The following is a 21,220-nucleotide window of genomic DNA, read 5'->3' on the forward strand; positions in this document are numbered from 1 at the left end:
TGCATACTTTTACTAAATTCTACCATTTTTGATGTGTTTTCTTCTTCTGAAGCAGTTTTTGGTAGAAAAGTACTTCAGGCAGTGGTTTCAGTTTGAATCTTCTGCTTATGTTTTCATTAAACTTTATTTTGGGTGTGGATTATTTTCAGCAGGAATTGGCTGTCTTTATTTTATCCCTCCCTCTCTAGTGACTCTTGCGTGGAAGATCCACATCTTGGGTAGTCATTATCCCATACGTCACTAGCTCATGGACTCTTGCTAATTACATGAAAGAAAACATAATTTATGTAAGAACTTACCTGATAAATTCATTTCTTTCATATTAGCAAGAGTCCATGAGGCCCACCCTTTTTTGTGGTGGTTATGATTTTTTTTGTATAAAGCACAATTATTCCAATTCCTTATTTTTTATGCTTTCGCACTTTTTTCTTATCACCCCACTTCTTGGCTATTCGTTAAACTGATTTGTGGGTGTGGTGAGGGGTGTATTTATAGGCATTTTAAGGTTTGGTAAACTTTGCCCCTCCTGGTAGGAATGTATATCCCATACGTCACTAGCTCATGGACTCTTGCTAATATGAAAGAAATGAATTTATCAGGTAAGTTCTTACATAAATTATGTTTTTTTTATTTTTTAAATATTTTTTTTTTTAACTTTTTTTTTTTCCAGATCCTCAAGACTTACACTGTTGAAAAGGTTAGGCGGAGTGTCTTGGGGTTCTGTAGTTGCTTAGATGCCTGAGATACAGCATTCCCCCTTTTCCTATAATTAACATTGTCATTTTATTAAAAAAGTTGCGTGTTGACGTCATTATGTCATTGCGCGTGACGTCACCACGCAAAACGTGAAAGCCCCAGCGATGCCTGTCACTATACAGGCATGATCGCCGGAGTAGGAGCGGGTGGGAGCCCCCAGATCTTCCTCAAGGTGGGAGAGTGCTAGTGACAGCTCTGAGCAGTCACTAGCACCAAAGTGGGAAACTCTGCGACGGCTCAGAGCCATCGTTAGCACTCAAAGGGTTAAAATTGTTTTCTTTATCTAAATCATGAAAGAAAAATGTTGGGCTTCCTGTTCCTTTAAGTACTCTAACAGACACATCAAAAACACACTATATCCATTTATTTTCATTAATAGAGTCCTTCATCTCAAAAGCTTTTAAATTTGGAGGACTTTAACAGAAAATAATACATTTCATAATAATTTAGCAAATCTAGCACCACTCTTCATGAAGCGGTCACTATAAAATTTTCTTTTAAGCATTTCTTTATACAGAATTTTTCAAAAGTGATATTTGATATTACATATAATGCAATCGTTGCTATTTACAACTTTTTGTTGTTTCCTTCATATAAATTTTCCTTCCATTTTCTGTATTTCATCCTGAAAAAAAATAGAAAATAAGTTAATTTAATTGTATGGCCACAAGTATTATTCTAGTTTATTTGAATCTCCTCAGTTTTCTGTATTACATTGTATATAATATATCATATTAAAGTGACACAACACTAAATACATTTCATGTCCCCCTCTAGTTATGGTTGCTGAAATTATGGAACATAGCTTACACTGCAGGTATATGAAGGAGTGTTGCTGCACATGTGCAAACATATCAGCACTGCAATGTAGTGAAAGATATTTTTCATTCTTACGGGACTCATGATTAGAGGGAGGCGGTGCATAATCTCAATACTAAGGTTACATAATGTATTTATTGTTTAATGTCCATTTAAAAGCCAACCTTGAGTTAAGTTCATTATGTGTAACATGTTGCTATATCATGCACATTATATCAATGTAGGGGCATAACCAGTTCATGTTAAATGGTAAGTGAAGTTGTGTTAACTATCAGTGGTGGAACTTCTAGAGTTGCAAAGATTGCAGATGCGGGCAGGTCCTGAAGGTCCGCCACTAGGGGTAGGGGTAGCAGGTGCGACCGGCACTGGAGTTTGGTCACTGCTGGGGAAGTTGTTGTTCAGTGTTGCTCCTCATGGTCAGTAGAGCATTAAATGTCTGTGAAAAAAGTCCCCCGGTGTCAAAAGCAGCCTGGAGGTCCAATGTCATGTAAAGGCAGTACCGTGCATACTGAGTGTAGGTGATTCCCAATCCCATCACTGTCCTGCCCACTGCCTAGGCCTCAGGCTCCCCATGCATTTTGTTCCCAATTCTTTCTTGAGCACCACAGTAACTATGACATAACGACTAAATAATTAATTGTCAGATCCATAGAGTATTTACTCACACATAATTTTTCTTCTTAAATGGAAAGTGTCCACAGCTGCATTCATTACTTTTGGGTAATAAGAACCTGAACAACAGGAGGAGGCAAAGACACCCCAGCCAAAGGCTTAAATACTCCTCCTACTCCCCTCATCCCAGAGTCATTCTTTTCATTTCGTCCCAGGAGGTTGGCAGAGACGTGTCAGAATTTTTAATTTTTGTTTTTGTCTCTTATGGTGGGTAGTACTCTTCGGCATGGGACAGGAGTTTTAAGTAGTCCTGTCAGTCTCTCAGAGAGGGCTTGGATGAAAGTTAGAGTCCGGAGATGCAGGAAGATTCTTTTCTGTGAAACCACCCCGACTCATGTTAACAGCTCCTCAAGCAATCAGCGTTGTCGAACTTCACTCCGCTGCCTGCTTTCTTCTCTCAAGTCCATGTCGGAGGTGATACTACTATCCATCACACTTGAAAGGCCGTGTTCCTGTTCCACGGCGTAGATTCCGGTAAGATCGTTTCATTTTACTTTATTTATCAATGTACTGTAATGTGAAAGTTTCCCGAGAGGCTACCACCTTGCGGGTTTAACTTATCATAAGGGTCTTAGTGAGTCTCTTTTAGTATCTTGGACTCAAGATTTAATATCTCCTGAGGGGGGTTATTGAACAGGTGGTTTATAATCATGTTTGTTATGTGATTCAACCTGCTTATGTGTGATGTTTATGGGCTCGTGGTTTGGAACTTTGAGGCCTTTGGCAGTGACGCGGCCTTTTGGCTGGGCGCGCTTTTTTGGACTGTACGGTTCACCTTGTGTTTGGGCGTGGTTACACTCCATTTCCCATTTCCGCATTCCTGACCGTGTGGCGACGGAGATATTCTAGTCCGCAGGGGTCTGGTCATAGGAGGTGGTGAGTGCCCCAGCCATTAAGGATGTCAGGTGCCGTTTTTGTTTTTACTACTTTAGTCCATATTTATATATCCTCTATCCAGCTATGGAGGATTCTAATGCTGAGACTGTGATCATTTCAGATTCAATTACAGAGGATTCTGATACCAAGACGATTTTGATTTCAGATTCAGATTCGGTGTCCGGTGACTAATCCGGTTTGGCCTTGTTGACTCCTGTCAACCAGTTTTGTTCCATATGCCATATGAGAGCACCCGGTTCCTCAGGCTTGGGGAATCAGGGGTCTGCTGAGCCATTCGCCTCTGGGGGTCCCATCCTCCAAGAGGCGAGTTCCCTACCATTTCTTCCTTCTACACATGTGGGTAACCCAGTTTATGGTTCCTCCAGGCGGGCTGGCGTGTTCTCCCCAGAGGTTGCAGCACATTTTTGCTTCCAGATAATGTGCGATTGTTCATCTGCAGGGTCCAGACGTTTCTTTAAGAATGTGCTTGTGCACTATTGTCCTGGGTCTTCCGCCTTGGGGTGGGCCTCTGCAGTTTCCTGAGGGAACTGTTCCTGATGTTGTGCCTTTCGTTACAGGATTGCGTGCCTTCGCGTATTGCTCAGACATCTTTTCAGTTATTGAATGACCCTATTGTTAACAGATACAGGGATTTTCAGTCTGATAATTCGAATGGTGCACCTCATTAGACATGTGGGGATGGGGTAATCTCCTATTTGTCATTTGTTGAGTTCTTTCCCAGTTTTGAAAGATAGGGTTCCGTTTGTCTGGTCCTGCGGGTAGGCCTTTGTCTTTTTTTGGCGTTAACCTTCAGGTTGCCTTATATTTTATTTGTATCCAATGGGATGTCTTTTATTTTGTTATTGTTTCCTTTGGAAACCTTCTGGGATCGATACTCTTTATTACTTCTTCGGAAGTTGTTTTGGACATGTTAGTCCCATGTTAACGATGCCTGTTTTCCTTTCTTCCCCTCTGAGGGAGGATTTATGCAGCTTGTGGTTAGGACCCTGAGTGCAGGCTGGTCCTGTTGGGCTTGTTCTGTCTTGCGGCTGTTCAGGCATGTGTCGCTGTTCTGCTCGGCTGGTTCGGTAGAAGCGCCGAGTGCTCGGTTATCATTTATTTACATGTTCAACTAAGCATTCGAGAGGATCTGTGGGTCCATGAGGTGGGAAGGATTGTTTCAGTCCTTATAGCATTCAATCATAGAGGACTGGGTCAGGGGAGTGTCCGCTGCGCCACTCTGACATCATCAGAACCGAGAGTTTCCTCCTCCATTGCGGTGGAGGGCTGGAGGGCTTAGCCCCCCATTACCGCAGTTTGAGCGTTTTGGCCTTCTGTTTTAGGGCTCTGGATTTGTCCTTTTGGGGCTTGATCCAACAGCTTGTATGGATAGCTGTCTAGTATGCGGAAGGTTTACAGTTTGAAACCAGTTGCAGCTCCTGACACCTTGGAGGTGTGCGTGTAAGCTGTTTAGAGTATATCTAGATGCAGCTCTTACTCTTTGACGTGTACTGTCTGATGGAGTTATGAGACCTTTGGGTCTTCTTCTATTGTCTCTGGGTGAGTTAGATCTCCTTTCAGGATCTGCGTTTCTGGATGATTTTGATCCCTGTGGGGACTTTGTTTAGCTCGGGGTTCCCCGGAGCTGGGAACTCTTAGAGCTTTTCTCTTCCCTGTGTCCTCTGCCTGTGTGGAGGTGATGGAGAGACTAGCCCTGCTAGTAGGGTTTTGTGGACCTCAAGGTATCCCTTCTATTGTCCTGAGGCTTAAGAAGTTAATTCGACTTCTAGTCTTGCTCATTGGAGCATTGGGCTTTGGCTAGGGGTGCTTCCTTCCTTTGGTCGGGGCTTTCAAGTTCTCCTTGCTATCCGGGTTCTCTGGATATGCATCCATTCCCTTGTCTGGCTTTTTGGCCAGTTGGGATGTGTAGTTCCAGGGTATGGTTACCTGAACTATAGGTGCCCGGACCTGTTTTATCTCCCTAAGACTTCTGCTTCTGGGGCTTAGCTCCTTTTCCTGAACCAGTTTTGGGTTGTTAGGGATCCTGGATCTCAGGGCTGGTCGGGGTGTTCCACTGTAGTGGGAACTTGGGCTATGTCCTTGCTCCATCTACCTGACCGGGTCAGGGTTGGCGTGGTTTTTGGAGTATGTCTTACTCTTTACAGCAGAGTAACCCATGTTATCTAGGGGTTAGCTGTGTGGCTTGCACCTCAAGGTTGTGGGTTCATACCCAGCTGCTGGCGTTGGATTTCCATTTTCTGGTGCGCCTTAGGGTTGCATAACCCTATTTAGTTTGCCAGTGTACCTGTGGATTCTCTGCTCTGCAGGCGAATGTGCCTCTGTTTGGCGAGCTACTTGTAGGGGGTCCTTTTTCTAGGACATTTGAGTTGGGGATTTTTCTTCCCACTTAGCCAGTGGCTTCGGGCCTTGAGGACAGTTGTTGCCCTTCTGGCCTCTTCCCTTTTTCTTTATGGGATATTCTCCTCCCTATGGAGATGGAGTCCTTTTGTGGGACTTCTCCTGGTTGAGAAGTGTAGGGTGGAATTGGTTCCATCTGGGGCCTTGCTGGCTCCAAGTCAGACTGTGGGGCCTTGTTTTGATAGATCCTTAGGTCTATGGTCTTGTCTGTTTCAGAGTCGGGTTGTACTTGTACTCTGGAGTGTTGTACCATCTTTATGCTTGTTCCTGTATCATTTCCGGGATTCTTTTGTTCCCCTGTACTGGATCTTTGTGACTGGGTTGGTCCAGCTGGGTGTGGGTCTGCAGGTCAGAATGTCCAAGCATTCTAAGGGTCACAGTCTCCTTTGGATGTGTGAGCTTGTTGAGTCTATCCTGATAGCTCAGTCTGCTAGGAGATGGTTTTGCTCCTTTGCTCCTTTCACAGGAGAGGGTTTACTCTACCTTCGGGTTCTGAGGGTATACTCTACTTCTCGGGGGGCCTTGATGGAGGCTTTGTGTTCCCCTTTTTAGGGGCCTGAGAGTAGGTCCGGCAGCTTAGGTTGCCTCAAGCATGCCCTCTGTTGAGGGGCTGTTTTGTGCGGTCCATTTCTTGTTGACTTCTTCTTCTTCCTTGCAAGCTCCCTCTGTGTCGTCCTGCTATGGATTCTGTGTTCTTAAACTTGGGGTTTTCGCCTAGGTCTATTACATGCTTTCACGGTCGAATACTTTGGTATTCTATGGCTGGGTGCAGGGAGGACTTTGCCTTTTCAGTTGCATCCCTGCTTGCAGGATGTTGGGGAGACGTTTTTTTCTGTCTCCGTGTCCGGTATTGTCCCGGGTTTTGCTTAGTATAGGCGTGGCCTCCTTCTCTGTTTGGGTCCATTTGGGTCTCTGTGAGCTGGGCCCATTCTTGGAGGTTTTCTTTTTTGTATTAAGGGAACCTTTTGGTTTCCTCAGTTCTCCTATGCCTTGTCCCCTTGGGTATTTAGTCTGGTTTCCCCTTCATTTGTGAGGGGTGAGTGGTGGGGGACCGTCTGTTGGGCGACGATGTCTCTTGGAGGACTGTTGGCTCAGTCAAATCCATTCGCGGTCTCTTGTTTGGCTCTGGACTAGCTGTGAGTCAGTGTCACTGGGGTTTTTACTTTTAAATTTTTTCTCGTCTTCGGACGAAGCAGGATTTTTTATTAGGTAGTGGTTCAGGCCTGGTGCCCTCAGTTTGGGCCGTCTATTGTACCCTCCTGTCTTGGCATTTAGTGTCCTCTATAGCTTGGATATTGTTTTCCCAAAAGAAATGAATGCAGCTATGGACTCATTCCATTTAGGAAGAAAAACATAAATTATGCTTACCTTATCATTTTCTTTTCTTCTGATGGAAAGAGTCCACAGCTCCCCACCAGTGTTCCCTCTAAGGACAGTTTTGTGTGCAGCCCAGCAGTGAAACAGTTAACAAGAGATCCATACCTTGCCATCTGCATTGTGCAGTGTTTGCTAATTGCAGGGTGTTGTTACCTAATTAACTGTTTCACTGCTGGGCTGCACACAAAACTGGCCTTAGAGGGAACACTGCTCCCCACCCGTAATTTTATGTGGGGCGTCCTTATATTCTTCTGGCACCTTTTCACCCTGATACTTCTTCTACTGTTCCTTGTTCCTCGGCAGAATGACTGGGGGATGAGGGGAGTGGGAGGAGTATTTAAGCCTTTGACTGGGGTGTCTTTGCCTCCTCCTGGTGGCCAGGTTCTTAATTCCCAAAACTAATAAATGCAGCTGTGGACTCTTTCCATCAGAAGAAAAGGAAATTATCAGGTAAGCAAAATTTATGTTTTTTCATGTTTGAGGGGGGTTTCTACCTCCAGGGGCGTGGAACTGTTATGGGGGCAAAGTTTGCCCCTTGTTACGCCAATCTCTTTATGGGATGGTGGGAGCGGTATCAAGTCTTTGGTGATGGAAACCCCCTCCAGGAGAAGATCATATTGTATGTAAGATTCATTGACGATCTGATTTTCATCATAGATAGTGAACGAACAAAACATAGACATGTTCTGTGAATATTTGAACCACAACAGTAGTGGTATAAAATTAGTGGGTGAACAAAATGAAAACAAAATTTGTTTTTTGGACATAATGATTACTGGAAATAATTAAAATGAAAGTAAGGAAACTGACCTATATAGGAAACCGACATCTGGAAATACTAAATAAGAGTACAGCTCATGCCATCCAAGACATACTATCCAGGGCATCCCTAAAGGACAGAATATTAGGGCTAAAATAAATTGTACCAATAAGTACAGGCAGATCTTATCACAGAACGCCTAAAAAATAGGAGAATTTACATAAATACCCTGAATAAAGCCCGTAGAGATGTGGACACATTATCGAGAGAGGAATTGTGGAAATATAAGACCAAACAGGGAAATAAACAAAATAGGGATATGACACAAAAAACTAAATTCATTACAACATGTAGCCTAGAATATAGGAACATATGTAATATTGTTAAAGAATGTATCCCTATATTATATACTGATCCTATACTGAAAGAGATTGTACAAGGAGGATGTCATTTTATTTCCAGAAAAGGGAAGACAGTAGGAAATGATATGTCCCCCTCAGATTGCTCAGGTAGAATAACTAATAACTGTTGGTTAAAACAGAGGAAAGTTATGTTCAAGTGTAGAAGGAATATCTGTAAAACGTGCGACTATGTAACAGAAGGAGATAATTTTATTTCATTGTGTACCCAAAAGTCGCATAAAATTAAGTTCTACATAAATTGGTGCAGCAACACATGTCATTTATCTATTGACCAGTAGGGGGTGTTCTAAGCAATATGTAGGGAAAAAGAAGAGACCCCTAAAGGACAGCTTTTTAGCACATGTAAGATCAATAGAGGACCCAGAATCGGACACCCCAATAGCAGGACATTATAGGAAATTTCATAATTCTGATTATAATCTACTAACAGTCCAAGCAATTGATCACGTCCCTATACAGAAAAGAGGGGGTGATAGACAGGAAAAACTCGGTCGGAGAGAAACATTTTGGATCTTCACCCTAAATACCTCTATACCACATGGTCTAAACTTTAGGAGAGACATTGACCTGTGTGTATAGTCCCGAGTTTAATATAAGGTGAATGGAAATGAATAAAATAATATCACTGATACATTTAAAAATAATGACACAAATATGATATATACATTAAATAGAGTTAAATAGCCAAACTGAGCATAAAACCCCTTAATCTATGTGTAAATTTAATCATAGTCACTTCACCTGTATAATTTTGCAATTATAATGTATCCGTATTAACTTGTATATAAATATACTCTGTTTTTAATTTAAAGTAAAGAGGTATAGTGAGGACTTATTGTGAAAATTTAACTATACACCTTTAAGAAGTGAGCCTATTTAGCTGGAGGAAGCTGGGGCGCCTGTGAGCAGTGAACAAGTCGAAACATGTCTGCTGCATAGGAGCCCAGCTGTCCTCACTGTCGTAGAGTCGGGTCAGAGCGGTGTCTAAGCTGTTGACACTATTTCTGTTTTTAATCATGGAATAAAGTTTGGATCTTTTACATTCATCAGAGGAGTGCCTGGACATTCTTTGTTTATCTGGGTAGACATAGGTGGCATAGTTACTGTGTGCAGCACCTGAGTCGTAAACTGGCCACTCAACATCTCCAGCATGGCCAGCTAGGAGAAGAGGACCAGGCAGATGCATCTCCAGGAGAGCGTGAAGGAGCAAGGTAAGAGGCTAAGAGATGGCTGTGCTGAGACAGGGAACCACTCTAGGTATGAGAGCCCATCTCTGCGTACAGTGACAATGGCAGTGCAGCCTGTACACAGCATGTCTGTCAGCTCAGCAAGATAAGATTGGGGGCTACTCTTGTAGGGACTTATAAGTTGAGGGGCAGATATAGTAGGTGGAACACATATAAAAAATTAAACTTTATTAGAACATATTAAAATCAGGGAATTTTAAAACTAAAATGTTAGCAAATTGCCAGTACGTGAACTGGTTATAAAGGGGTGAACCACACTGTTGTTGTAATTATTTCTTATAATATTCGCTCATGTGAGAAAAAATAATAAACACCACTCGTATGGTGCCAAAGACTACAGATATTAGCCCCAGATACACTATGTACAATTATAATGTGTAATATAAAAGTCACTGGTATATCTCTTAATGTTTGTGTTAAGTAGCTCTAAATCAGGAATTATCGAGCCTATAAATGATTGTAGGTTCTAGTGCACTCAGAGATCTCTGCTATTGGGGTAATTAAATAGTCAGTGCAAGTACCATAATGCTATTCCTTAGTCTGTAAATATAGACCATCCAATAGTAAATACATATGGCACCTACTATGATTGTACCAATCGAGTATTCCCTTGTCATAGGTTATGAATTAGAGTCCACTATATAGAGTGGTTCCCATAATTTTAGGTATAGCCCTGCGTTTGCACCTCAAATGTTAACTTGATATGTTATAGTTAACACAAGGTTAATATCTATATCATAAGAGTATACTCAAATATGGGTATATATCACTTTAATTATAGTCCCAAAATTATACAGGCATTGCGGCCATCATAAATTTCCAACAGAGGTAATATTATGTTGCTATTGGTAGCATAAAGTCAACATAATGTAAGTGTATATCACTTTAATTGTAATTATAACATACTCTGGGTACTAAAATCGTCTATGATAATATGCCGGTAGTCTATTGTATTACTAATCGAATTCTATGTCACCATTAGTATCTGCTCCTCAAATCGTGTAGAATGCTCTTGCATATATGTGCTAAGTAAGGCTCCTTGTTATTTATGTAGCGATTCCCCCCAAGAGAGGTTATCATATATCATTCATACTGTAGTTATTATAGCCTTTATTTTGTTAATGTTTGCTTGCATTCACATTAAGGATATTTGCTCAGTTGATTAGTTGCACCATACAGTAAAACTAGTATTTATCTGGGACAATTGTTAGTCTGTGTGTATCACTTTAATTGCGATTCCAAGATCCTAGGGGCACTATGACCATGTGTGATTACCCACAATAATATCGCTCTGTACAATCTCACATTAAGCTGCGTCTCTATAATTGCTCCTATTATGAGCGTGCTGAGTATAAAGAGACTGAGAGTTTATTTACATTCTTATTTGTATATAATATTATGATTTAAAGAAACGCTTTCCTTTCCTTGTGACTACTTAACATGTGGTTGTTTAAATAGTAATTAGCATATAATTCAGTAACAAGTAAAATATAAGCAGATGCCACCAACAAACTTTGCATAAAAGTAATGCTCAATCAGCATATCATGTATGTTGGTAATACATCATTCGATTATGAAACTTGAGACTGTTTCTTATCCCTCATATCGTCACTGAACAAATAGTATAAAGCTTAAATCAACGTATGTTATCTGTTTGTACATCCGGGAGATATTATCACTGCCCCGGTTTAATAATTATATAAAGTCAGTTTAAGCTAAGTTTAAGTCAAATTTAACAACAGTTATAGGGTTCAAATAACCCGCTAATATTGCCAACAAGTATTAAAATAACTATGGAGCTCCCCAGTAGCTCCCTCTCCTCCCTTGACATGTTTCGCCGGGTTTCCGGCTTTATTTGAGGAGCAGATACTAATCGATTTCTATGTCACCATTAGTAATACAATAGACTACCGGCATATTATCATAGACGATTTTAGTACCCAGAGTATGTTATAATTACAATTAAAGTGATATACACTTACATTTATGTTGACTTTATGCTACCAATAGCAACATAATATTACCTCTGTTGGAAATTTATGATGGCCGCAATGCCTGTATAATTTTGGGACTATAATTAAAGTGATATATACCCATATTTGAGTATACTCTTATGATATAGATATTAACCTTGTGTTAACTATAACATATCAAGTTAACATTTGAGGTGCAAACGCAGGGCTATACCTAAAATTATGGGAACCACTCTATATAGTGGACTCTAATTCATAACCTATGACAAGGGAATACTCGATTGGTACAATCATAGTAGGTGCCATATGTATTTACTATTGGATGGTCTATATTTACAGACTAAGGAATAGCATTATGGTACTTGCACTGACTATTTAATTACCCCAATAGCAGAGATCTCTGAGTGCACTAGAACCTACAATAATTTATAGGCTCGATAATTCCTGATCTAGAGCTACTTAACACAAACATTAAGAGATATACCAGTGACTTTTATATTACACATTATAATTGTACATAGTGTATCTGGGGCTAATATCTGTAGTCGTTGACACGAGTGGCGTTTATTATTTTTTCTCACATGAGCGAATATTATAAGAAATAATTACAACAGTGTGGTTCACCCCTTTATAACCAGTTCACGTACTGGCAATTTGCTAACATTTTAGTTTTAAATTCCCTGATTTTAATTTGTTCTAATAAAGTTTATTTTTTTTATATGTGTGACTTTTTTTCCAATCCTAGTAAATTAAAGGGACAGTATACACTCATTTTCATATAACTGCATGTAATAGACACTACTATAAAGAATAAGATGCACAGATACGGATATAAAAATCCAGTATAAAATGGTTTAAAAACGTACTTAGAAGCTTTCAGTTTAGCTCTGTTGAAAAGGTAGTTGGAAAGCCCACTGCAAGTGGGAAATAAGACAGTCCCCCCTCCCCCTTCTTTTGCATATGAAAAACATAATTTATGCTTACCTGATAAATTCCTTTCTCCTGTAGTGTGATCAGTCCACGGGTCATCATTACTTCTGGGATATTACTCCTCCCCAACAGGAAGTGCAAGAGGATTCACCCAGCAGAGCTGCATATAGCTCCTCCCCTCTACGTCACTCCCAGTCATTCGACCAAGGACCAACGAGAAAGGAGAAGCCAAGGGTGTAGTGGTGACTGGAGTATAAATTAAAAAATATTTACCTGCCGCAAAAAACAGGGCGGGCCGTGGACTGATCACACTACAGGAGAAAGGAATTTATCAGGTAAGCATAAATTATGTTTTCTCCTGTTAAGTGTGATCAGTCCACGGGTCATCATTACTTCTGGGATACCAATACCAAAGCAAAAGTACACGGATGACGGGAGGGATAGGCAGGCTCTTTATACAGAAGGAACCACTGCCTGAAGAACCTTTCTCCCAAAAATAGCCTCCGAAGAAGCAAAAGTGTCAAATTTGTAAAATTTGGAAAAAGTATGAAGTGAAGACCAAGTTGCAGCCTTGCAAATCTGTTCAACAGAGGCCTCATTCTTAAAGGCCCAAGTGGAAGCCACAGCTCTAGTGGAATGAGCTGTAATTCTTTCAGGAGGCTGCTGTCCAGCAGTCTCATAAGCTAAACGAATTATGCTACTAAGCCAAAAAGAGAGAGAGGTAGCAGAAGCTTTTTGACCTCTCCTCTGACCAGAGTAAACGACAAACAGGGAAGACGTTTGTCGAAATTCTTTAGTTGCCTGTAAGTAAAATTTTAGGGCACGAACTACATCCAGATTGTGCAGAAGACGTTCCTTCTTTGAAGAAGGATTTGGACACAAGGATGGAACAACAATCTCTTGATTGATATTCCTGTTAGTGACTACCTTAGGTAAGAACCCAGGTTTAGTACGCAGAACTACCTTATCCGAGTGAAAAATCAAATAAGGAGAATCACAATGTAAGGCTGATAACTCAGAGACTCTTCGAGCCGAGGAAATAGACATTAAAAATAGAACTTTCCAAGATAACAACTTTATATCAATGGAATGAAGGGGTTCAAACGGAACGCCCTGTAAAACGTTAAGAACAAGGTTTAAACTCCATGGCGGAGCAACAGTTTTAAACACAGGCTTAATCCTGGCCAAAGCCTGACAAAAAGCCTGAACGTCTGGAACTTCTGACAGACGTTTGTGCAACAGAATGGACAGAGCTGAGATCTGTCCCTTTAAGGAACTAGCAGATAAACCCTTTTCTAAACCTTTTTGTAGAAAAGACAATATCCTAGGAATCCTAACCTTACTCCAAGAGTAACCTTTGGATTCGCACCAATATAGGTATTTACGCCATATCTTATGGTAAATTTTTCTGGTAACAGGCTTCCTAGCCTGTATTAAGGTATCAATAACTGACTCGGAAAAACCACGTTTTGATAAAATCAAGCGTTCAATTTCCAAGCAGTCAGCTTCAGAGAAGTTAGATTTTGAAGTTTGAAAGGACCCTGTATCAGAAGGTCCTGTTTCAGAGGTAGAGACCAAGGTGGACAGGATGACATGTCCACCAGATCTGCATACCAAGTCCTGCGTGGCCATGCAGGTGCTATTAGAATCACTGATGCTCTCTCCTGCTTGATTCTGGTAATCAATCGAGGAAGCATCGGGAAGGGTGGAAACACATAAGCCATCCTGAAGGTCCAAGGTGCTGTCAAAGCATCTATCAGGACCGCTCCCGGATCCCTGGATCTGGACCCGTAACGAGGAAGCTTGGCGTTCTGTCGAGACGCCATGAGATCTATCTCTGGTTTGCCCCAATGACGAAGTATTTGGGCAAAGACCTCCGGATGAAGTTCCCACTCCCCCGGATGAAAAGTCTGACGACTTAAAAAATCCGCCTCCCAGTTCTCCACTCCCGGGATGTGGATTGCTGACAGGTGGCAAGAGTGAAACTCTGCCCAGCGAATTATCTTTGATACTTCCATCATTGCTAGGGAGCTTCTTGTCCCTCCCTGATGGTTGATGTAAGCTACAGTCGTGATGTTGTCCGACTGAAACCTGATGAACCCCCGAGTTGTCAACTGGGGCCAAGCCAGAAGGGCATTGAGAACTGCTCTCAATTCCAGAATGTTTATTGGTAGGAGACTCTCCTCCTGATTCCATTGTCCCTGAGCCTTCAGAGAATTCCAGACGGCGCCCCAACCTAGAAGGCTGGCGTCTGTTGTTACAATTGTCCAGTCTGGCCTGCTGAATGGCATCCCCCTGGACAGATGTGGCCGAGAAAGCCACCATAGAAGAGAATTTCTGGTCTCCTGATCCAGATTCAGAGAAGGGGACAAGTCTGAGTAATCCCCATTCCACTGACTTAGCATGCACAATTGCAGCGGTCTGAGGTGTAGGCGTGCAAAGGGTACTATGTCCATTGCCGCCACCATTAAGCCGATTACCTCCATGCATTGAGCCACTGACGGGTGTTGAATGGAATGAAGGACACGGCATGCACTTTGAAGTTTTGTTAACCTGTCTTCTGTCAGGTAAATTTACATTTCTACAGAATCTATAAGAGTCCCCAGGAAGGGAACTCTTGTGAGTGGAAAGAGAGAACTTTTCTTTTCGTTCACCTTCCATCCATGCGACCTTAGAAATGTCAGTACTAACTCGGTATGAGACTTGGCAGTTTGAAAGCTTGAAGCTTGTATCAGAATGTCGTCTAGGTACGGAGCTACCGAAATTCCTCGCGGTCTTAGTACCGCCAGAAGAGCACCCAGAACCTTTGTGAAGATTCTTGGAGCTGTAGCCAATCCGAATGGAAGAGCTACAAACTGGTAATGCCTGTCTAGAAAGGCAAACCTTAGATACCGGTAATGATCTTTGTGAATCGGTATGTGAAGGTAAGCATCTTTTAAATCCACTGTGGTCATGTACTGACCCTTTTGGATCATGGGTAAAATTGTCCGAATAGTCTCCATTTTGAACGATGGAACTCTTAGGAATTTGTTTAGGATCTTTAAATCCAGGATTGGCCTGAAAGTTCCCTCTTTTTTGGGAACCACAAACAGATTTGAGTAAAACCCTTGTCCCTGTTCCGACCGTGGAACTGGATGGATTACTCCCATTAACAAAAGCTCTTGTACGCAGCGTAGAAAAGCCTTTCTCTTTGTTTGGTTTGTTGACAACCTTGACAGATGAAATCTCTCTCTTGGAGGAGAGTATTTGAAGTCCAGAAGGTATCCCTGAGATATTATCTCTAGCGCCCAGGGATCCTGGACATCTCTTGCCCAAGCCTGGGCAAAGAGAGAAAGTCTGCCCCCCACTAGATCCGATCCCGGATCGGGGGGCCCTCAATTCATGCTGTTTTAGGGGCAGCAGCAGGTTTCCTGGCCTGCTTGCCCTTGTTCCAGGACTGGTTAGGTCTCCAGCCTTGTCTGTAGCGAGCAACAGATCCTTCCTGTTTTGGAGCAGAGGAAGTTGATGCTGCTCCTGCTTTGAAATTCCGAAAGGAACGAAAATTAGACTGTCTAGCCTTAGGTTTGGCTCTGTCTTGAGGCAGGGCATGGCCTTTACCTCCTGTAATGTCAGCGATAATTTCTTTCAATCCGGGCCCAAATAAGGTCTGTCCCTTGAAAGGTATATTAAGTAATTTAGACTTAGAAGTAACGTCAGCTGACCAGGATTTTAGCCACAGTGCTTTGCGCGCCTGAATGGCGAATCTGGAATTCTTAGCCGTAAGTTTAGTTAAATGTACTACGGCATCCGAAATGAATGAATTAGCTAGCTTAAGGACTCTAAGCTTGTCCGTAATCTCATCCAGAGTGGCTGAACTAATGGTCTCTTCCAGAGACTCAAACCAGAATGCCGCCGCAGCCGTGACCGGCGCAATGCATGCAAGGGGTTGCAATATAAAACCTTGTTGAACAAACATTTTCTTAAGGTAACCCTCTAACTTTTTATCCATTGGATCTGAAAAGGCACAGCTATCCTCCACCGGGATAGTGGTACGCTTAGCTAAAGTAGAGACTGCTCCTTCCACCTTAGGGACCGTTTGCCATAAGTCCCGTGTGGTGGTGTCTATCGGAAACATCCTTCTAAATATCGGAGGGGGTGAGAACGGCACACCGGGTCTATCCCACTCCTTAGTAACAATTTCAGTTAGTCTCTTAGGTATAGGAAAAACGTCAGTACTCGATGGTACCGCAAAATATTTATCCAACCTACACATTTTCTCTGGTATTGCAACTGTGTTACAATCATTCAGAGCCGCTAACACCTCCCCTAGTAATACACGGAGGTTTTCCAGCTTAAATTTAAAATTTGAAATATCTGAATCCAATCTGTTTGGATCAGAACCGTCAGCCGCAGAATGAAGCTCTCCGTCCTCATGTTCTGCAAGTTGTGATGCAGTATCTGACATGGCCCTAACATTATCAGCGCACTCTGTTCTCACCCCAGAGTGATCACGCTTACCTCTTAGTTCTGGTAATTTAGCCAAAACTTCAGTCATAACAGTAGCCATATCCTGTAATGTGATTTGTAATGGCCGCCCAGATGTACTCGGCGCCACAATATCACGCACCTCCCGAGCGGGAGATGCAGGTACTGACACGTGAGGCGAGTTAGTCGGCATAACTCTCCCCTCGTTGTTTGGTGAAATGTGTTCAATTTGTACAGATTGATTTTTATTTAAAGTAGCATCAATGCAGTTAGTACATAAATTTCTATTGGGCTCCACTTTGGCATTAGCACATATAGCACAGATGTCTTCCTCTGAATATAAGAAGCACAGAAAAAGTTATGACAGTTGAAAGTTAATAAACTGAAAGGTTATAGCATCAAATCTTTGTAAAAAACACAATTTTAGCAAAGGCTTGTTCCCATTAGCAAAGGATAACTAACCCTGATAGCAGAAAAAAAGTTACAGAAATAAACGTTTTTTATCACAGTCAACTACAATCTCACAGCTCTGCTGTGAGGATTACCTCCCTCAAAACAAGTTTTGAAGACCCCTGAGTTCTGTAGAGATGAACCGGATCATGCAGGAAATACAATGAGCTTCTGACTGAATTTTTTGATGCGTAGCAAAAGCGCCAAAAAGGGCCACTCCCCCTCGCACAACAGTGAGAGAGATCAGTAAACTGTCATAAATTAAATCAAACAACTGCCAAGTGGAAAAAAATAGTGCCCAAAACATTTTATTCACCCAGTACCTCAGAAAATGAAAACGATTTTACATTCCAGCAAAAAACGTTTAACATAAATTAAGAGTTATTAAAAAGCCTGTTGCCAGTCCCTGCAAATTAGGCTAAAGTCTTATGTACACAGTGTAATTCCAGTGAAGTACCATTCCCCAGAATACTGAAGTGTAAAATATACATACATGACAGCCTGATACCAGATGCTGCTACTGCATTTAAGGCTGAGTTTACATTATATCGGTATGGCAGGATTTTCTCATCAATTCCATTGTCAGAAAATAATAAGCTGCTACATACCTCTTTGCAGATTAATCTGCCCGCTGTCCCCTGATCTGAAGTTTACCTCTCCTCAGATGGCCGAGAAACAGCAATATGATCTTAACTACGCCGGCTAAAATCATAGTAAAAACTCAGGTAGAATCTTCTTCAAATCTACCAGAGAAGAAATAACACACTCCGGTGCTATTATAAAATAACAAACTTTTGATTGAAGTTATAAAACTAAGTATAATCACCATAGTCCTCTCACACCTCCTATCTAGTCGTTGGGTGCAAGAGAATGACTGGGAGTGACGTAGAGGGGAGGAGCTATATGCAGCTCTGCTGGGTGAATCCTCTTGCACTTCCTGTTGGGGAGGAGTAATATCCCAGAAGTAATGATGACCCGTGGACTGATCACACTTAACAGGAGAAAGACCCTTTACACAAACAGGAGCAAGCTGGAGAAGGTAGCTGACGGTATTCAAATAAAACTTTGGGGCTTGGTTAGGAGTCTGAAAATCAGAGCAATGTTATTTAAAAATAAGCAAAATTATACATTATTTAAAAAAACAAACTTTATGGGATTTATAAATAGATCATCTACAAAACATTTATGCAAAGAAAAAATTAGTGTATAATGGCCCTTTAAGGGTCTCATTTGAGTGCTTATAAAGTATCTTGTGTTGTTTAGTTTCTTCAACTAACAATTTTTTTGAACATACTAAACATCTCTGGAAAGAGAAGCAGGATAAAGGTACTGGCTTGACAGAGAGTCACTACAAAAGAGAATATAATTAAATGATTCAATGCTCTACTCTCCACTATAAAGGTTATTGAACATGGTGTCAGCTTTTTATGAGATCCAAATAAGTTGCACATAGTCTTATTGGGGTGAGTTAACACAGCTGTTATGTTGTGAGCTAAAGGGCCCTTTCAGTAAACTAGTTCCCTGGTTGATTTCTACTTTATGGAAAAGAGGCTCGGTGCCAAAATGGCAGCAGTGCCAGCTCTAAACAAGCACTTGAGTATTTTAGGAGCATTCAGTTTCAGTTTAATTAATTAGCAGTAGAGTCCAATCACATCTCCTGCACAAAAATGTCAGAACCTAATTGTCTTCTCTCAATTTAGAGGCATATCATTTTGTGTGTTGGAATAAAAGCAGGGTTGAATTTTGGTCTGGGTCTGTGCCTAGTGCAGTGGGAGGATTTAAGGAGCAGATTTCAAGGGGTAGTTCTATGGCATAATGACCTCCTACTCCTATGCGTTAACTTCTTCGCTACTGGGAATTTCAGAGAAAAACTTGCTTAAAATATTACAGAATTTGTTGCATTTTTGATATATATATATGTGTATCATGGAAGGCACACCTGTGTTTTCAGGAGCTATACTCTTGGAGGGATCAGACCGATACGTTTTTACTTACCTCATACAGATTGAGTTTTTTTCAAGTAAGTGGGCATCCTTGTTGTCATGCCGCTCAGTCTCCTTGTTGCCATTGCCACAGACGCTGTCTGCTGTCCTCCTTTTGCCATGGACACGACGGTTCCTTCTGGTGCTCGGCGATGACATCATCGCCACACGCTGGGTCCTTCCGATGCTGGTCCAGATCAGCTGTCTCCTCTTTGGCGTGAATCTACACCTATGTAAGTACCTTACTTACATTCCCTGCCCAAGTATAGGTTTATCTTTGTATTCCTGGGTGCTGTTTGAATTGCTGTCTCTTGATTGCCTTACTTTACTGTTGCTATACTCTGCTTGTCTCCGATTACTCTCTGCCTTGGTACTGTGAAGGATTGAACTGTCTGCCTGGTATTGACCTCTGCCTTCTACTGACCACTCTCTGCTGCTTTAACCCCTGAACTGCTGTTACTGTTGATAGCCTTCTTGTTGCCGAACTCTGCTTGCCTGACTATTCTCCAGTTAACCCCTGTAGTGCCGTGAAAGATTGCCCTCTCTGCTGTGAGTACGGCTTACCTCATTTACTTATCTGTTCTCTTGTTCTGCGATATTTCCTTATCCTACCACTTGACGCTGGGATAAGAACACTACTGGCCAAGTTTAGTCTGATAGGGAAATATCCCACGAGCATTACACTTGTGGGATATAAGGGACACCGCACTGAGAACTCTTACAATAAAGACTGTTTTATTTGTTCTATAACTGCTAGCGCTTTCCCTATCCTTGAGATAGATATATAGATATATATACAGTGTATATATATATATATATATATATATATATATATATATACACACACACACACTGTCATATTCTGAACTTCACTGTCACTGTCTCTTTAAGATCTGGGCAATTCCTACTTATCCTCTTACCTATTTAACAAGCATCAAGAACTTGTGACATTGCTTGATGATTGCAAGCTGTATGCTGAATCTTTACCGTGCTCTCCTTTGCGTATCAGAAATGAGCTTCATCCTCTGCTCTCTGTGACATCTATTTAGTTACTTCCACAGTACTGAAGCAAAGTGACTTTAAACTTGTTTCCTTTTTATTTTTGTTTATTACGCATACTTGCTGCAGGGGTACACTTCTCTGTCCTCAACCTTGTCTTTGATCCTAAATTTCTGTGTTGATACCTAAAACTACAGAATCATTCCAGAATGTCTTCTTCAGGTTAAAGCCTAATTCAACTTTCCCGAAACCCCCAGCGTAGCCAGTCTCCTTCAGATTAACACCAGACCACCTTCGCTGCAATTAGATCAGGCCGCAGCTTTTACAGATTCCTGCACCTTGGCGTTACCGCTGGTGCTCAAATCAGACGCCAAAGCATCTGCATCACCATCTTTCAACTCTGCATCTTTCTACAGTCACGATCATCAGGGAGATGTTACCAAGAGTACATTCCTATCTTTTACTATATAACTACTAAACATCAACCGTATTAACATTTGCTACACAGTAGCTATAAACAGCTTATATTCCAAATCGGCTACAAAAAATAACTTTTGTGACATGAGTCTCTGAAGCTTAGTTATGTGTTGCGCGCGCACACACACACGCACAAGTAGACAACCCAAGGTATCGATCTAGGAACATTTTGGTATATTTGATGCCACCATTTGGCCGACATATAAACAAATTGTAAACTTTTTCACAAACTTTGGATTTTTCAATGAAACTGTTTATAAACAACTTGTACAGTCATAAGACAATCGGTTGTAAAAGTTTCTCTAAGATCGCATTTGTTCAGAAATAGCAGACATGCATGATTTTGCCATTGTTATTTTGGTAATTAGAAGGCCGCTAATTGCAGCTGCACATCACACTTCTGAAATTACCGTCAGTGAAGAGGTTAATCAGTTAGGTGTTAAGTGTAATATTTGCTGTAGTGAAGGAATTAACCTCCCATTTGATACCTCCCTGATCCCTCCCAAATAGCTCTCTCTTCTCCACAAAGGTCACCACAATCTTAGGTACTGACAGCCAGTTTACCTTTATGCAGTTCAGGTTTTTTTATTTTCCATAG

The 21,220-nt window shown here is 41.5% G+C and overlaps 1 protein-coding gene across 2 annotated transcripts in view; it reads right to left on the reverse strand.

Annotated features, from left to right (window-relative positions):
* Positions 1 to 469: 469 nt before the first annotated feature.
* STAP1 (signal transducing adaptor family member 1) overlaps positions 470 to 21,220 on the reverse strand; it is a 259,545-nt gene continuing 238,794 nt past the window's right edge. Inside the window, exon 12 of one of the 2 annotated variants that reach the window (XM_053703267.1) lies at positions 470 to 1,381. The gene's annotated coding sequence lies outside the window, so the exon portion shown is untranslated. The remainder of the gene's footprint in view (positions 1,382 to 21,220) is intronic. The other variant, XM_053703269.1, reaches the window with a different exon arrangement.

This window comes from Bombina bombina, chromosome 2, assembly GCF_027579735.1.
Source record: "Bombina bombina isolate aBomBom1 chromosome 2, aBomBom1.pri, whole genome shotgun sequence".
In the NCBI taxonomy this organism is placed as follows: Eukaryota; Metazoa; Chordata; class Amphibia; order Anura; family Bombinatoridae; genus Bombina; species Bombina bombina.